The sequence below is a fragment of the Catharus ustulatus genome, chromosome 8, assembly GCF_009819885.2.
Source record: "Catharus ustulatus isolate bCatUst1 chromosome 8, bCatUst1.pri.v2, whole genome shotgun sequence".
In the NCBI taxonomy this organism is placed as follows: Eukaryota; Metazoa; Chordata; class Aves; order Passeriformes; family Turdidae; genus Catharus; species Catharus ustulatus.
The window spans coordinates 36,381,950-36,400,402 of record NC_046228.1 but is presented as its reverse complement, the minus strand read 5'-3'; the positions used below and the strand labels follow the sequence as shown (position 1 = coordinate 36,400,402).

At 51.6% G+C, this 18,453-nt stretch overlaps 1 pseudogene; it reads right to left on the bottom strand.

The window, feature by feature from the left end:
- Positions 1-9,949: 9,949 nt before the first annotated feature.
- LOC116999490 lies at positions 9,950-18,329 on the bottom strand (annotated as a pseudogene).
- Positions 18,330-18,453: the final 124 nt, after the last annotated feature.

Genomic DNA, 18,453 nt, shown 5'->3' with positions numbered 1-18,453 from the left:
CCCAAACCCGTGGGGCCAGGGCTCAACTGTCTTCTTCAACTTCACGGCCGACGTGGCGCCGGGGTGTTCTGGTGTCCCCCCGCCCCTGAGAGCGCTGCGGGGGATCGTGGGGGGCCTCAGAAACTCCTCCTGAGTCCCCAGAAATCCGTCGGGCCCTCCCGCCTCCAGTTGACCGCGGCTCGCGCCAGTTTACTCACTTCCTGGACTACAACTCCCAAAATGCCCCGTAGAACGCCCTTAGGGCCAGGACTGCAGTTCCTATCATGCCCCGCGGCCGCTGAGAGCGCGGCTGGAGCCGGAGCTACTCGGTAAGTACCGTCCTGGCTGCTCCCCAAGGGCTTCCCAAAACCGTAAGTGCCCCCCGGGTCCCCATAAGTACTCCCAATTTCCTTCTCCTGACCCTCAGGAGCCCTTCAGGATCTTTAGGTCTGTCCGCCCCCGTCCCCTACTTGCCCCAAAAAGCCCCCCTATGTGTCCCGTGCAACCCCCAAATGCTCTCCAATGCCTCCCCGACCCCTAAGTGCCCCTCCAGACCTTTTCGTAATCCCGCGAATACCCCCTGACTGCTTCCCTGAAGTGTCTTCTGGGAACTGGCGAAATGACGACGGTGTAGAGAAAGACCCTGACCCTATCGCAGTATCAGCAATAGTTCAGCCTTTAATTAAAATTTAAATCTGCAATTGCTGATGTGGGGGATGGACAAGCCTCCCCACTTCTTCCTGCCGCTCCCCTGGTCCCTCTTGGAGCCAGGGAAACGGCAGGAAAAACATTCCTGCGTGTTGCACACATCAAAAATTTCGCTGGAATTGGGACCAGAGTCTGTAGTGAGCTTCCCTGACGGGTGGAGATCGATTGCTGTCGGGTGAAGAAGAGGTTGAGAGGACTTTGGGGACCACGAGTATAGACTCCTGTAGTCCTCTCAAAACCCCAGAGACCCCCACAGGCTCCCCTGTAGATCCCAAATACCCTTAGAGTCCCCTCAAAACGCTCCATAGCCCCTGTCCCTCCATGCCACCTATAAACCCTCAGGACCCTCCCAAACATCCTTCTAAAACCTCCTGAGGCCCTCTAAAATAACTCGTAGGTCTGCCGAAATCCCCAGCACTCCCCCACACCCCCCAAAAGGGCTACCCCAGGTGGCCACAACTACTCATGGACTGCCTGAGCCACTTTTTGGGCTGAGATGTATGTAGGTATAAATATAATGGAGATATAAAATATGCTATAGAAAGGGGCTCCAGGAGAGCTGGGGAGGGCCTTTCTCAGGGGACAGGATGGATGGTGAGGGTTTTCACCTGTCAGAGAGCAGGGTTAGATGGGATATTGGGAAGAAATTCCTCCCAGGGAGGGTGGTGAGACCCTGGCACATGTTGTCCAGAGAAGCTGCAGCTGCTCCATCCCTGGAAGTGTCCATGGCCAGGTTGGACAGGGCTTGGAGAAACCTGGGATAGTGGAAGGTGTCCCTGCCCATGGTAGGGGGTGGATTGAGATGACCTTTGAAGTCCCTTCCAAGCCAAACCAGCCTGGGATTCTGAATGTGGGGGAGGTTGGGGGTGGGTGACCTTGGCTGACCCCAGGTGCCCCCCCAGACTGCTCCATCACTCAGGATTCAGGGAGAGACAGGAAGAGAAAACCTGATGGAAAAGCTCCTGGGGGAGATGGGTTGGGGGGGTATGAGTGCCTCAGGAACTGTTCCAGCTTCCTTTCCATGGGGTGAGTCCCTCAGGTGGAGGCACTTGGGCCACAGAGGCAACACCTGCCTCACTCTGGTCTTCTCCAGGGCTGCAGGGGAATCTCTGCTCTGGCACCTGCAGCACCTCCTCACCTGGGGAGCTGCTCACAGAGGAGGGACAACAGCAGTGAAAGGGACTTGGGACCAAAGGAGGCATCAGCAGAGCAAGAAACATCTCCCGAGCTCTAGCTGGTGTCAGGTGAACTCAAATGGGACATTGGGTGCGTTTGGTTTGAACCAGAAAGAATTTAAGAGTAAATTGTGGATTTACTCCCGTGTCAGGAACACAGAATTCCCTGGAACATGGATTTGCTGCTTTAAGATGTTGTTTTACTTTCCATATTTTGTCTGGTGCAAGAGGTCAGTGTCACCTTTTATAAATAAAGAGATGATGATCATGATGCTACTTATTTAGGCTCCCTTGCAGCACGGCAAGCATTTGCAAGGCAGGTACTTTGCTCCCAAGACTTCAACATGTGCAGATTCTACTTTTCCCTTGTTCATAATTTTCCTTTGCTGGGCTACTCCCATCTGCTGACCATCCCACAAGACCAGAGTCTTGATTGCACCAAAATGAAATGAATCTGTGAATGTTATTTTTCTCAAGGATTTTAAGGCTTATGAATCCCCTGTTCTGAAGTGATACGGGGTGTGGCAGGCAAGACTTGGAGGGTTTAGAGATAAAAGCAGCATTTCCCGTATTTATGAAAAATGAAGTATTTTCACTCAGACATGGCAGCTTCTCTCTCCTGGAAGCTCCTGCAGGGTTTAGGGAGGGAATCTGGGGACATCCAGCAGATCCTGATACCTCCTTTTTCCTTAAGTGAGGATTCTGAAATGGCAAAGGAAAAGGATCAGGAAACTTTAGAAGCTGAGGAAAACGACCCAAAATGTGGTTGCTGAGGCCCTTGCCCGTGTTTTGGGCAGTAAAAGAATAGTTGGGGTTGGAAGGCCGTCTGGAGATTAACCAAGAAAATGTCCTCATCTGCCACAATCTCTTCACCTCGCAATGTTTGGGGTTTTGGAGATGAAACTTAATTTGTATCCCTGAAGGGATGAATGGAGTTTTCTCCAGGTTTGAGTTTGAAGGAAACAGAACTATGAGTGTTGCATTGCTCTCACCTGGCTTTTGTGTCTCCCAGCCCTGTGTCACGTGGCAGGACAGGTCAGGCTCCTCCCTGCCCACCTCTTCCACCTGCTGAGTCCTTCCAAAGGGCTGCACAAGGAGCCTGGACCCACTTCATTCCCCTCATCCATCCAGGAACTGTCCCATCATAGAAGGCGTAATTTTATGGAGTTCAGTGGGGAACCTTCTCCCTGCCATCGCTCCCTGATTATCTCATGCTCCTCTTCCTGTTTTATTCTGTTGCTATGTCCTGCTCCCTGTGCCATCGCTCCTCTCTGTATCCCCTGTCCTGCTCCCTGTGCCATTGTTCCCCCCTGTAACTGGCACGATTTTCTTTCCCCCAATTGTCCGTATTCCATCATCAAGCGAGCTGCTCCTGCTTTCACAGAATCACAGAATTAGTTCGATTGGAAGGGACCAGTGAGTCATCTGGTCCAACCTCCCTGCTCAGGCAGGATCATCCCAAGGACATGGCACAGGGTTGTGTCCAGACCTACAGTCCCCTGTAGATCCAGATGAGGTTCAGTGTACACAAACCGTGTGGTGGAAGTTCCTACTGCAGTGCCGTCACCATATACCAACTTATTGGCAGTGATGTCATGCAAAGAGTGGATAATTTGGTTACCAAACTCTGGCAATATGAGTAAAGTCTCTTTTTCACCCTATGGGCCTGCATCTTGTCTGTGGAAAGGACCTTCAGCAATTTAAAGGAGACTACCAGCAATTTAAACGAGTGCTCCATGCCCCACCAATACAGACCAGAGTCTATAGGGAGGAAGTGCCCCCTGCTCAAGAGAGTGGGGGCACACCATGAGGTAACCTGTGCTTTTACCTGCCTGGCCATGGTGAAAACATGAGGAAGTGGGATGGAAAACCCACCCCTGCCTTGGCTGCATGGGTGTGTGAGTTGAGAGGGAAAATTAACCATCACAGAAAACTCTTCAAAGAAAAATGCCACTCAGTTTCCATTGGGCATCAGGCAGAAATGAAGGACTGATCTTACTTCTGACCCTCTGGAAGGGACCTCCATGTAATTTTTACAAGAAGTGAGCAACGTGTGCCGTGATCAGAGCTAGTGGGGCACTGGCTCCAGCCAGGTGTGGGAAAAGGACAGAGGGGTCTGTTGGACTGTGTGGATCCATGGCTGGCACAGCAGAGCCACAGTAGCACAAGGCTTTAGTTGACATGGGTGCACAATGTACCCTGATGCTATCATGCAGTGGCAGAATCCATCTCTGGTTTTGGGATGACGGGGGATCCCAACAGGGACTATGCTGAAAGCTGCAGTGCTCCTGACTGGGCATGAATGGCAGAAAAACTGCATTTTGAGTGGCAAGGCCCTAGGTGCTGATTTCTGATATACCCTGGGTTATTCAGCTCTGAGAGAAACAGATGTGGAGTTTTAGTCCTTCCTTCTAAACTGAGCTAAGAATTTCTCTGTTCTGTTGTCCACGAAGACTGAAAGAACCGGGTCTTTACCTTTCCCTGAATCCCTCACTTGCTGTACTTCTTGGCGTGTTCTTTGGGATCTGCCATGGGTTGATCCGGTCTGGAAGAAGTCTTGATGATTCCTGCAGCGGCCCCCGGGCAACAGGTGGAGCCTTCCCTGTCCTATCAGGTGATGCTCCTTTGACAAGTCTTCCCCAGTGCTGGGAGCAGCTCCCTGGGCCAGCTGAGAGCTGTCCCTCATGGGCAGTAGAGTCCCTGTCCCAGCACAGCACAATGAGCTGCAGGACCCTTCTCTGCAGGACCGTCCTGGGCACACCTGGCTGCAGTCGCCACCTGCACAGCTACTCCAAACTGACCCCCAACAGCCCCCCCTCACAGATCCCATCACTGGGGATATACCAACTTTAACAGATGCCTCCAGGACCTGCCCCTGCATTGCCCTGCACCCACAAATTCACTGTGTACAGCACTGCCAAGATTTCTCCTGCACTGAGCTCTCACTCATCCCCCCAGTGCTGAGCACCTTTGAGCTCTGTCTGTGCCCTGCTTGTGTCCCTGAGATGCCCTGGCAGTGCCCCAGCCCTGCTGGGCTGTGCACAAGAGCTGCTCCTGGGCAGAGCTGTCTCTCTGCAGCACTGCCATGGACAGGAGCCTGGCCCAGCTCAGCAGCACAGACACAGCACAAGGACTTTAATGACCCTCTTGGGGGTTTGGTGCTGAGTCCTTTGTTGTGGATTTGACATTGCCAAACACCAGTGGACTCAAGAAAAATCACTCATTTTCCTCTGCTATAGTTGAGCAGAGGAGGGGGAAAGAGCAATTAAAAAAGGGCGCTTCATAAGTTGAGGCAAGGATTGGGAAGAAAACACTTTAAGGGCAAAACAGGCTCAAAACTTAAAAGGTATAAAGAAAAAGTTATTAACAGAATTTAAAGATCATAATGAGAACTATAACAAATTTTTAGAACACCTTTCACCCCCCAGCCCTTCTTTGCCTCCCACGAACAGTGCAGGGAGACAAAATATGGGTTTTTTAGTCACTTTGTCACTTCTAAAAAAATCTTTCTTCAGTTCACTTAGGGCGAGGAGTCTCTTTTGCTATGCTGTGGGTTCCTTCCCACAGGAGACAATTCTTTGTGAACTTCTCCAACATGGTTCTAATTTTCATGAGTAGCAATCCCACCCAAACTGCTGCAGTGTGAGACCCTCCCACGGGGAAAACAGTCTTCCCACAACTGTTTTTTTGTGGGCCAGTTGGTTCATGTGGTGTGGGTTTCGTTCTAGTACAAAAGCAAGGGTTTTCTCACTGTCTGTTCGAGCCTCTCACCAGATCACAGCTTCTCAGCGTGCACACGCTCCAGCGTGAGCACCTTTTTTATCATGGCTGCGAGTGAATTCTGCATGCCTACATGCACTTCATGACTTATAAGGAAACAATTTGTTGTATTATAGTCCTCATCACGGTTTGCAGAAAAATCTCAGCTCTGACAGCCAGAGCACCTCTTTCACCCCTTCCTTCCTCTGCACTGACTTTGCTGCTCTCCTCACGTGTATTCACCTTTTCCTTTTCTCTGACTCAGGAGAGAATTGGTGTACATAAGTTCATTTGTTCTCAGGTTTTATCACTTAAAAAGAAGTTTTATAGAATTCTGCAACACTGAAAAGTTGATCCTGTCCGGGCTCCGCATCAGGGAATTGCTCGCCTTGCCTCTCACCACTGGTCATGTGGTCCCCACTGGCATCGTGCAAGCTGCACCAGCCACTGGCTCCACTCAGTGCCTCTCTTCATGCAGGATGCTGAAAAGGTAAAAACTGCTGCCACCACTGCTGCCCTTCTGTTCTCAGCATGACTGGCTAAAAGCGGGTAAGCAAGTAAAGTTCATTGTGAACCATGCCGAGATGGCAGCAGCCATATGGTCCTGCCCCAGCCACGCCACCTGGCTGCATGGGTGCTCCTGGCGCTGGCCTGGCTGGGCAGGGGCCGGTGGCCTCATGGTCTCGGCCATGTGGCTGCTCATGGCTTCAGAATGGTCCCCCAGCACCATGACCCCCGACAGCCGTGCAGGGAAGGGGCCCAGCGGCTCCCTCACCACCCTTTGGAGGTGGAGAAGAAAGAGAAATTGCGCACCTTTTTTCCTTCTTGAATATGTCATCACAGAGGTGTTGCTTACTTCCCTAATTGGGCCAGCCAAGTGTCAATTGTCAGAATCTTTAGGGATTGGCTCTGCTGGACATGGTAGAAGCTTCGAGGGGCTACTCTCTCAGAAGTAGCCTCTGTGGCTTCCTCCACCCCCACTTAAAGCCAAATTGAGTTAACCTAAGGTATCCTTGCACCTTAGACCCTGGGGAAAGTTGGAGAAATCTCTTGAGAAGCTAATGTTGGATTCAAACTGTGAAGTTTCTTGTAGTGCTCATGGCTCCCACTGAGGGAGCATCCCCAGAGCATGAAGCTTGAGGCAGTGGTAGCAGGTCACACAATCACAGAATCACTGAATCATTATGGTTGGAAAAGACCTTCAAGATAATCTAGTCCAACAGTCAATGCAACACCACCATAATCACCACTAAACCATAACCCCAAGTGCCACATTCAGGCACCCCTTGAACTCCACTGCCTCCTTGGACAAATTTTTCCAATGACTGAACACTCTGACAGTAAAATTGTTTTCTAATATCTGATCTGAACCTCCCCTGGCCCCAACTTAAAGCCATTTCCTCTCGTTCTATCACTTAAGACAAGGCAGAAGAGGCTGAACACCACCTGACTAAAACTTCTTTTTGGGCAGTTGTACAGAGCAGTGAGGTTCCCCTTGAGCCTTCTCCAAACTAAAGAACCCCAGTTCCCTTAGCTGCTCCTGGCAAGAAGTGTTTCCGTGACCCTTCCCCAGCTCCAATGCCTTCTCTGGACTCGCTCCAGCTCCTCAATGTCTCTCTTGCAGAATTTCTTGCCAGAACTGGACACAGGACTTGAGGTGGCACCTCAGTAGTGCCCAGTTCAGAGGGACGATCACTGCCCTGGTCCTGCTGGCCATACTGTGGCTGATCCAGGCCAGGTGCCACTGTCTTTCTTGCCCACTTGGCAAAAAAAATCCAGCTGGCTCAAATCCAATGGCTGCCAACCAGAACTCCGAAGTTTCTTCCTGCTGAGCAGCTCTCAAGCCACTCCTTCTGCAGCCTGGACCATTCCATGGGGTTGTTGTGACCCAAGGGCAGGACTCGGCCTTGTTGACCCTCACACCAATGTCCTCAGCCCATCAATCCAGCTCATCCTGATCCCTTTGCAGAACCTTTCTGCCCTCCAGCAGATCCACCCTCCCACACAAGTTGGTTTCATTTGTGAACTTAGTGTGACTTCCGCTTGATCCCCTCATCCAGATCATCAATAAAGATGTTAAACAGGACTGGCTCCAACACTGATCCCTGGGGTTACCCACAAGCTGTTGTGGATAGAGTGGGAGCTTCAGACAAGCCCTGTCTTAGGCTAAGATACTTGAATACAGCTTGAATTAAGTGGTCTGCACTTAAACCACTCTGGCTCGCTAGTTCTAAGAGTGGCGCATCAAGTCTATTATAAAATGAGTTATTTATTGAAGGGACGGGAGATAACAGACAAAAGGTCTTGAACAGAGTTACTTACTAAACAGTATAAAACAACGGAACTACTAGTACATCACTTAAGACAGTGCTCGACATTAAGGTATCCATATTAAAGCCGGGAAAAAAATAGTATAGATTAGGAGTCAATGTAACTTACCACCAAACTGACAAGAGTGTGCACAGAGTCCTTTCATTCAATCCTTGAGAGAGTAACCACAAAACCAGCATCCCAACTTTTGGGGAAAAGCCCAACGCATTTCCAGGGAATGTGCAGAAGACTTTTACTTTGTGAAAGTTTGGTGTAGCTTAAGTAGATTGTGAAGTAAAGTGTCTGTCAGAAATTCCATCTTTGCACAATTTTGCTTCCACAGCAAGATATTTATTGTCAGCTAGAAGTGTCATTTCCATGGCACCTGAATAACCATGAGATAAGCAATGTCTAATGATTTATTTCACCAATTAGCAAGTTCTTGTGGTGGGGAACATGTCTTGCTACACCAGCCCCAACTGGATTTAGTTCCATTTTCCACTACTCTCTGGGCTTGGGCATCAGCTAGTTTTTCATCCAGCAAACACTTTCCCTGTCCAATCCATGAGCAGCCAGCTTCTCCAGTGTCAAAGGCTTTACTGATATCTAGAAATACACATTCACAGCCTTTCCCTCATCTACTGAATGGGTCATTCTGTCACAGAAGGACCTGCCTTTCCCAAACGTGCAGTCAGGGCCTGATGCCCTGGTTGTCTTTCACATGCTGTAGGATAGCACTCAGGATCGGCTCCATGGCCTTCCCCAGTACAGAGGTTAGGCTGACAGGCCTGGAGTTCCCTGAATCCTCCTTCCAATCCTTCTCATAGATGGGCATCACATTTGCTTTCCAGTCAACAGAAACTCCTTCAGTTTACCAGAGCTGCTGAGAAATGAATGAAATAGGCTTGGCCAGCTCATTCTCCAGCTCCCTCAGGTGCATCTCATTTGTGTCCAGGGACTTGTGTGTGTATCTCATTGGTGGAGTGGGTCACTGACTGTTTTCTCCTGGATTTGAGGGCCTTCACTGTCACCAACCTCCAGCCCTGGGACTAAGCATTCTCAGGACAAATCCTCCTCCCTGACACAGCACTGCCCTCTGCACCCAGCAAAGGATGGAGACTTTCCTGAGCCCTCCTTTTACTGCCAAGGGATTTATAGAATCTTTTTCTTGTTAATTTTAATCACACTGGCCAAATTAAGTCCCTCTTTGGGTTTGGTTCTACTTTTCTTGCTTTATCACCTCATAACTTCCTTGTAATCCCCGAGGTTTTCTGCCTCTCCTTCCAGAGGTGACATGTGCTCTTTTTTGCCCTGAGTTCCTGCCTCAGTTCTCTCTTTAACCAGGCCAGTCGTTTTCCCACACCAACTTGTTTTATGGCACATGGACACATATGTGCCCACAGAGGAAAACTGTCATTTTGTGGTTGTTCTGCCCAAGACACTCCCAATTATCACATCACACACCAGTCGTAGAATCATAGAATCATACAATTACAGAACGGTTTGGCTTGGAATGGGCCTTAAAGAGTCTCTACTTCCAACCCTCCTGCCAGGGACACATTTCACTAGAAAAGGTTGCCACAAGCCTTGTCCAAAATGGCCTTGGACACTTCCAGCATTTGGGCAGCCACACTTGTGCCAGGGCCTCACTACCCTCACAGTGAAGATTTTTTTCCTAGATGCTGGTCTAAACCTGCCTCATCTTCCAGTGTGATCCACTGACCCATTCCATGGGAGACACGGAGCCCTGGTCCCGCTGTTGCTACTTGTTCCAATCAGCCTCCCCAGGAGCATGTAGAGCTGTAGCTTCAGCCTTCGCTGTCCTCACAGATCCAGGTGAAGCAGCAGGACCGACGTCGGTGTTGGTTTTGCTGGGAATCTGTATGTGGCCAAGGTGAGCCTGACTAACCCAGCGGGCTTGGAGTGAGCCTGGGTCACCAAGGACTGGGGAGAGGAGCATCAATCGCTCCGTGCTGGCCCTCGACAGCATCATGGGCCTGCTGGCCAGAGGTAAAGAAGGGAAGGCTGTTCCTAACCTGGCACTGCTGGGCTCTGGCTGTCCAGGGATGGGCTCGGGAGGGTTATCCCCAAGAACCTCAGGGTCAAGAGCTGAGTGGTGCTTCAGTGTCTTGGGACAGAGCAGGCAGAGCCACGTCCCACCCCAGGACAACAGCTGATGCGCTTGAGGAATGACTTCCCTGGGCGGCACCTGCCACAGACATGTGACTGTGGGCCTGAGCCTAGACAGCTGCAGCACACCCAAGTTTGTCAGCCAAGCCAGGTACATCCTACTGCCGCCAAAGATCAGGAGGGAGCAAGGCAGGGACCTGCCCAGGGCTCAGGAGCTGCTGAGCTGGGGGAGGCAGGACGGTGCCTGCTGTGGCAGGATGGATTGGTGGGAGCCTCTGGATTGGTGGATGCCACCGGAATTTCCTAGCCCTGAGGGTGCCACTATGGGCAGAAGCTGCCGACTGAGGTGCAGCAGCGTGTGCCCAGGAAGAGCCAGATGTGCAAGAGCTGCAGTTCCCATATGCTGGGAAAAGGAACTGAGTGATGAAGCATTTGATGCATCTAATACTGGGGTCCATCTTTCCCTGCTCTTTTCCTCCTTCTCCTTCCCCTTTTCCTCATTACCGTCATCCCAACTGCACATTTCTCAGAGGATAACCGGGGATTTTGGGACAAAACCACATTTTTTTGATTGGGAATATCCCCAGGGATCCCCATTACACCAGGGTGAGGGCACTCTAGAGCAGCTGCTCTCTATCCCCACAACCTTCCTCCTCCACCTTCTCTTCCTCTTCCTCCTCCTCTTCCTCCTCCTCCTCCTGGTTACCTTCATCCCCACTGTGCAGAGCATATTCCCAAGAGAAGAGCTGATAATTTTGGAGCAGAAAACTGCTTTTCCGAGGGGGAACCTTCACAGGGCAGTCCTGTCAGGGCAGCCTCCCTCCCTGCCACCCCGCCTCCTCTCCTCCTCTTCCTCATTGCTGCCATCATCCCCACTCCACAGGACACATTCACCAGATAAAAAATGGTAATTTTGGGGCAGAAAGTTGCTTTCCTGAGGGAGAACTTCCCCGTGGATCCCAGATGTGCCAGGGCACCCTTCCTCCCTGCCCCCCTCTCCCTGTCCTCCTCCTTCCCCCCCCCACTCAGGGCACACCTAAGCTTTGCCCAGAAGAGGGGCCACGCAGGGGGCTCGGGGGGGCCAGCACAGGTGTGTGGGATGCAGCAGCACATGGTACATGCGGTGGAAGGCTGAGAGCTCGGCCTCAGGAATGTTCTCAAGGAAGATGAGGATAAGGACATCACGCAGCTCATCAAAGAAGCAATAGCTGGCCATCTGGGATCTCCAGTGAGCACCACTCGCTCCGCAGGTACCCACGGCTTACCACACACACTGTGTGCCGGCTGTTGTACACAGCGTCCATGATGTTGTTCACTATGGCATGGCCAGGGCAAAATTCACAGTGGTGCAGGCAGAGTCACGGGGCTCCGTGCTCCAGCTCAAGCACCAGTTCTTCCAGCACCCACCGCTCATCCCCAGAGTTGTAGGACACGAAAGTGTCATAGGTGTAGCACTGCTGCTCCTGCTGCCAGCACCCATGCACCCGTGCATGCAGCAGGAAGAGCTGGTAGTGCAGCCGCCAGTGCTCACGGTAGTGCAGCAGGGGCAGGGGCAGCAGCAGCAGCACAGCCGGTGTCGTCCCTGCAAACAGGTACCGCCCCATGTCCAGGTAGTACACATGTATGTCAAAGCAGTGCAGGTATGTGGAGGCCCCACCCATCTCACCACAGGTGTAGTTATACAGGTAGACCACCTGTACAGGCCCACATGCCAGGCAGCCAGGCATTGGCACAGCTGCTGCTGCAGGGGGCACTTGCGCAGATCCAGATAGCGCAGGGCAGGGAGACTTGTGGCCAGAGTGACATCCAGTGCACGCAGCTCATTCTTGGCCAGGTGCAGCTCCTTCAGTTGCGTCAAGTTGCGGAAGACCTCAGGGCTAAGGCTGCGCAGTCCTGCACTCTCCAGGTTCAGGCTGCGAGTTGGCTCAGGTTCTTGAAGATGCTGACAGGCAGGTGGCCCGTCGCGCCATTGCTGTCAGCTAGCATCAAGTACTGCAGCTGTGTCAGGTCATCAAAGGCATCGGCGGGGATAGCTGAGAGTGAGTTCTGTAACAGGTAGAGTGAGCGCAAGGAAGTGAGGCCCTGGAAGAAGCACTGTGGGACCACACGCATCCCATATGGCTGCTGTGCCTGCAGCTTCAGGTCATAGAGGTTATGCAGGTAGCGGAAAGGCAGCGGCTGCTGCAGGTGTCGGCTCAGGTAGCGCAGCGCATTGGCATGCAGGTCCAGCACACCCAGTGTCCCCTGCACCAGCTGGAATGTGTATGCTCTCACCTCCAGCAGCTGGTTGCAGTCCAGGTAGAACCGGCTCAGCTGCAGGAGACCCTGGAATGCCTTGGGTGCCAAATACCGCAGGTTGTTCCTGCCCAGGTCAAGGGTCTTCAGGTGGTCAAGCCCCTTGAAGGCACCAGGGAAGAACATGGCCACACGGTTGTTGCGCAGGTTGAGGTCTTCCAGCTGCTGCAGGTTGGCAAAGGAGCCACACAGGAGGTCAGTGAGCAGGTTGTTGTCGAGGCGCAGGTGCTGCAGGTCATGGAGTCCACACAGTGCTGCACAGTGCAGCCGTGCCAGCCCATTCACATCCAGCCGCAGCTGCTGCAGTGCTGGTGCGTTGTCAAAGGCACCCACACCAGCTACTAGGATGCAGTTGAAGTGTAGGGACACATTGTGCAGCTGGTGCAGAACCGGGGTCCCTTTGCATGATGGCAGCTGCTGTAGCAAGTTGCACTCAGCCACTAGTTCGCCCAGTGTTGCACGCTGTGCCTGGTTCAGCAGCTGCCCTATGCAGCCCAAGTACTGCAACCGGTTGCCAGACATGTCCAGGGCACCCAGCTCTGGACAGCTGGCCAGAGACCCATTGGGCATTGCTTTGAGTTCCAAATGCTGCAGCTGCAGCTTCTGCAGCGGTGGCCCTGTCAGCTGCTGACACAGGTATTCCAAGTCTTCTACGCCCACCTGCAGCCCTGACACATCCACATTACATGGGGAGACTCCAGCCATGCGCAGCAGCTGCACCACTTTCAGCAGGTTGCCACCAGGTGCAGGTATGTGAGGTTGTGCAGGCACAGGCGAGTGAGCAGCGCAGGGTCTGAGATGTTGTTGTAGGACAGGTCGAGCACACGCAGCCCTGGGGGCATCACCCCAGGGGTGGCCCCTGAAAGAGTTTGCAGGGAGTTGTTGCAGAGGCGCAGGACCCTCAGTGTGGGCGGCAGCCCTGGGCCGAGTGTAGACAGCATGTTGCCACACAGGTCAAGAAGGTCCAAGTGTGTCAGATTCTTCACAGCCACAGGCTCCAGCGTGCTGAGCTGGCCACCCCGCAGCCAGAGTGTCCGGAAAGCCCCAGGTGCCACAGTGTGCTCCAGCACACTTGTGGTCCAGCCGCAGTGTGCTCAGGTTGCCCAGCTGGGTGAACACACCTGCAGCCAGCACTGACTTTTTTGTGGGCCCGGTCTAGGTGGGCTAGTGCTGACAGCCCCCAGAAAGCCCTCGGAGACAGCAGTTCCAGCTGGTTGTGGCTCAGATCGAGGGTGGAGAGACGTGGCAGGTGGGCAAAGGCATGGGGGGGGGCACCTGGCGCAAGGTGTTGACGGAGAGGTTGAGGGATATGGCAGTGGAAGGGAGGTCACCCACTGCAGCCCCCACATTGCTCAGGAAGCACTGGATGCAGCGGAACAGCCCAGGGTCCCATGGCACCTGGATGCATTTACAGAAGCCAGAGAGACGCTTGCCAGCACCAACACGTGTCACCAAGGTCACCATCAGTGGGGTGCACATCCTGACATACCCTGGGGAGATCCTAGATGCAATGGGGGAGAGAGTGAGATGAGGCATCTCCTCGGTACTGCAGAGACCCCCCCTCAACACCCAGGGACCACACTTGGGGCTCAGGGATCCCCACCACCTAGGGATCCCCCTCACAACCCAGGGACCCCACCACCATTCCAGAGACCTCATGTAGGGCCCAGGGACCCCTCATCCACACACCAGAGACCACCAGAACCCCAGGATCCCCACTCAGGGTCCAAGAACTCCTCGTCCATACCCTAGGGACCCACACACACACAACAGAGATTCCCTTCAGGGCCCAGAGAACCCCCCATCCACAACCCAGGAGACATACCCCAGGGACTCCCATCAGGGCCCAGGGACCTCCCTCAGGGCCAAAGAACCTCCGCACACCCCAAGGACCCTTCATCCCCCAGTCCTCAGGGATTTTGGGGACCCCCACACTCCCTATCAAGTTCCCACCATGCCACTGCCCTTCACTTTGGGTGATTTTGGGGTTAGAAAAGCAAAGTTTCAGTTACTGCTTTTTGTCACCACTGCCCCATCCACCTGCCTGTGAGGTGGGTGGGGAAGGCCCCTGACCTGATGGATTTAGGGGTTCCCGGGGGGTGACAGGGGTATGAGGCCACACAGCTGGGTCACCCCACCCCAGTGTGTCCCCCTGGAGTCTGGGGGTCCCTAGGACACCGAAGACTCTTCCCCTCCCACCCCCCCCATCCCCCTGCTGCCACGTGCTGCTCTTTGTTCTTCTTCCCCTTCCTCAGACTGAACCACCTGGTCTTGGTTCCTTTGCGGGAAATACTGGGCTGTACCAGGTTATACTCTCTTATACTGGGCTATACTGGACTATATTGGTCTATACTGGGCTCTGATGGGTTGTATTGAGTTACATTAGACTGTACTGGGTGCTAGAGGACTTTACTGGGTGCTAGAGGGCTGCACTGGACTGCACTGGGTTGTACTGGGCTGGACTGGGTTGCACTGGGCTGTACTGGGTTGCACATGGCTGCACTGGGCTGCACTGGGCTGCACTGGGGCACTTTGAAGTCATGAGAAGTGCTGAGGGTCTTGGGGGTGTTACAAGTGCATGACATTATTGACTTTTCACAACTCTTGGGATAAATGTAAATGCTATATGCACAATGTTAAAATAGCTTTTCTGTATTAATATAGTTCTTCTAATAGCAAAAGTTAGACAAAAGTTTTTTAGAGATAGTCTGTCGTTACGAGTGTGTGTGTGTCTGAGACACGGGCTGGTTACCCCAGACCTGCAAAACGAGTGTGGAGTTTCCAAGTGCTGCAGTTCTGACGTGTCGCGAGGCACTCAGTTGGCGAGGAGATGAAGCAAGAGGAAAAAAGTGCAAGAATCCCCCCCGGGGTAATCAGGACTGGGTCCCGGGTGAGGGGTTGAGGACCGCTTGGAGGGAGCTGAGGGTTTCCTGGCACAATCCACTGGGAAACGGGAAGTGACGGCCCCACAAAAAAGCTGCCAAGTTGAGGGGAAATCCAAGGTCATTTGGGCTTTAAAAAGCTACCAGGTTGAGGACCCCAAGAAACTTGGGCTTTAGAGGTTTTATACCCATGGGTAAATATTAACAACTGACCTAAATAGTAAGAGGTACCTTATTTTTGGGTTTGTGTCTTGTTGTGAGTGGGGGAGGAAAGTGAGAAAAAGGAAATAAAGAAATAAAAACAAGTGAGTGTGAATGAATGAAGGTGAATGTAGTATAGATTGTTGATCTTTATTTTTTTGAAGTGAGGTGAAATAATACTGTTATGTGGGGAGAGAAGAGTAATATTCCAGTGTTGGAGAAGTGGGAAAAAGGCCAGGGGTGAATAGGTAAAATCCTGAAAAATGGGGAAAAAAACAGTAAAATAGACTCAGGAAAAAAAGGGGTAAAAGAGTGCCAGCAGAGATACCTGAAGATAGCCCTCTGGGAGTTACATTAGCTAATTGGGATGCTGACCCTTCTACAAGAGAAAAGGAAAAAGTAAAGATGATCCAGTTTTGTATGATAGAATGGGCAAAAACGGAAATAAGATCTGACCATGTTCACTGGCTCAGATATGGCTCTTTTGAAACTTGGATTTGCCAGGCTTTAAACAAATTTGTAAATTCAAAAGAACCAGTTAACCCGGAAGAAGGAGAATATGCTGCATGCTGGATAAGGGAAAAAGAGCCACTGGGAGTAGAAGTTTATAAAATATATGGAAAAAGGAAAAAAAAAGCAAAACAAACAAGGACCCTCTAGATATGTTGCCCCCTCCGTTCCCGCTTGCTCCTGCACCATTCAGGGCTGTGCCGCTCGCCCCAGCCCCAGAGTACCCCCTTGCTCCAGCCCTGGAATTCCCAGCAGCACCGGCTGCTCCTCCTGCTATGGCCCCTGAAATAAATGGGCCAGGAGACTCGCTCCCTTGAAAGGCCTTTATTAGTGAGATCAGCTTGGGTGGGGAACTCAAGGGGCTGCGCATGCCACCGCTGCTCCCTATGGACGCCCGGAGAAGGAGGAGTGCAGCTCTGTCACTTCACAGGCAGAGCTGGGGAAGTCCTGGGAAGACAACTTTTGCGCATGGTCTAGGGGTGTCATGTTGGTGGGGTGCTGTCTACATCATGGTGGTAAAATCCGAGCAGCTCTTGGTGTTCTACATCATTTTCCCAGCCTGGGGACACTGGTCTCAGCTCCAGGTGTCATTTGAGCTCGTTGTCCTGAGGGGTATTAAGTCCGAAAAATGTCCCAGTGTCCCTTGCACTCCCCTCATTTGCATGCGAGTCCTTGATGTCATCCTCCTCCCAGGCGCCATTTTCAGGGAAGCAGCAGCAGCACACCCGATGAAGGGAAAAGGGGATACACAGGTGAGACAGAATGAGGGCTGGGGGCAGAATGGGGCCAATAATTTAACATTAACAATCAACAATTAACCAGAACAGGGCAAAGCTTGACATGAAAAACTAAAACTTACGAACTTGTTCATAGTAGTCCCCATCCCAGCCACCACGCTAGCAGCGCCAGCAGCTCCACTCCCACCTCCCTGTCCCACAGCCACCCCAGCTGCCCCGTTCCCAGCTGTCCCCGGCCCGGCTGCTCTGTCCGTTCTGGACCCCACCGCTCCAAACCATGCAGCTGCCCATGCCCGGTCTGGTTTCCGCTGGAAGGCTCTGCCCCCTCGGCAGTTCCGGTAGCAGTCCCCCACTACACCCCCTCCGCATCCTCGGAGGACTCAGGCTCGCCTGTCGTTATCACTGTTCCTTTAGCAACGATTGCCTCAGCTGCCCAAGACACCTCTTCTCTTAAAGGGGAAGCGCCATACCATCTAAAGCCTGTGATAACTTTAAAAGTGGGTCCCCAGGGGGAGGAATTCAAATTTGTGGTTGACTCGGGGGCAGAAAGAAGCTGCCTATTAAAAACCTCAAAAGGCTGCAGTATAAGTAAAGATTCTGCACAAGTACCAGGGGGAAAAAAAAAATAAAAATTCACAGTGTCTATCATTAAAGATGTAATAATTGAGGGGGAAACAAAAATTTGAGATGTCTTACTGTTTCTGGGGCAGGCAGCAACATACTAGGGAGGGATTTACAGACAAAGCTAGGAATAGGGGTGACACCAGAAGAAGGAAATGGGGGGGAGGTGGGTATTCACCTCATAAGGGTCACAATTAAGAGAGAAGAATGTCCCAGATGTGTACGTCAGTACCCTATGTCCTTAGAAGGGCGAGAAGGCTTAAAGCCGGTGATAAAGGGACTAATAAAGGATGGGACATTGGAACCTTGTATGTCTCCTCATAATGCTCCTATTCTGCCCATAAAAAAAGCCTGATGGGAAATATAGATTAGTACAAGACTTACGGGAGGTTAACAAGAGAACTCAGACCCATTATCCTGTGGTACCCAACCCTTATATCCTTCTGAGTAAAGTCCCACCCCAGCATCAGTGGTTTAGTGTGGTGGACCTCAAAGATGCTTTCTGGGCATGCCCATTGGCAGAAGAAAGCCAGGATATTTTTGCCATTGAATGGGAAGATCCAGAAACTGGGAGAAGGCAGTAACTAAGGTGGACAAAATTACCACAGGGTTTTACAGAATCTTCAAACTTATTTGGACAAGCTTTAGAAACAATATTACAAACCTTCCCCACTCCTCCTGTAATACAAATTATCCAATATGTAGATGATCTTTTATTATCTGGTGAAGCTGAAGTTAAAGTTAGGGAGGCTACTATGAAACTTCTGAATTTTCTCGGGGAAAAGGGATTAAGGGTATCAAAGTGAAAACTACAATTTGTGGAATCAGAAGTAAAGTATCTTTTGGCATTTAATAAGCAAGGGTAGCAGAAAGCTAAACCCCAAAAGGATTGCAGGAATTTTGTCTCTTCCTCTTCCCTCTTCAAAAAGGGATATTAGAAAGCTACTTGGATGTCCTGGTTTAGGGGACAGTATTGCCAGAAAAGAAAAAGGCGAGAGTTTTTTTCCCAAAATGGAGAGTGAAAAATTCCCTCTCTCCCAGTTTACTATAATTTGGAAATTAAGGAACTCTCAGGCAAAAGGTATGGATTTAGGGATAACAGTTCTTTACTGATATATCTACAAGACAAACAAGAACAACATCAGC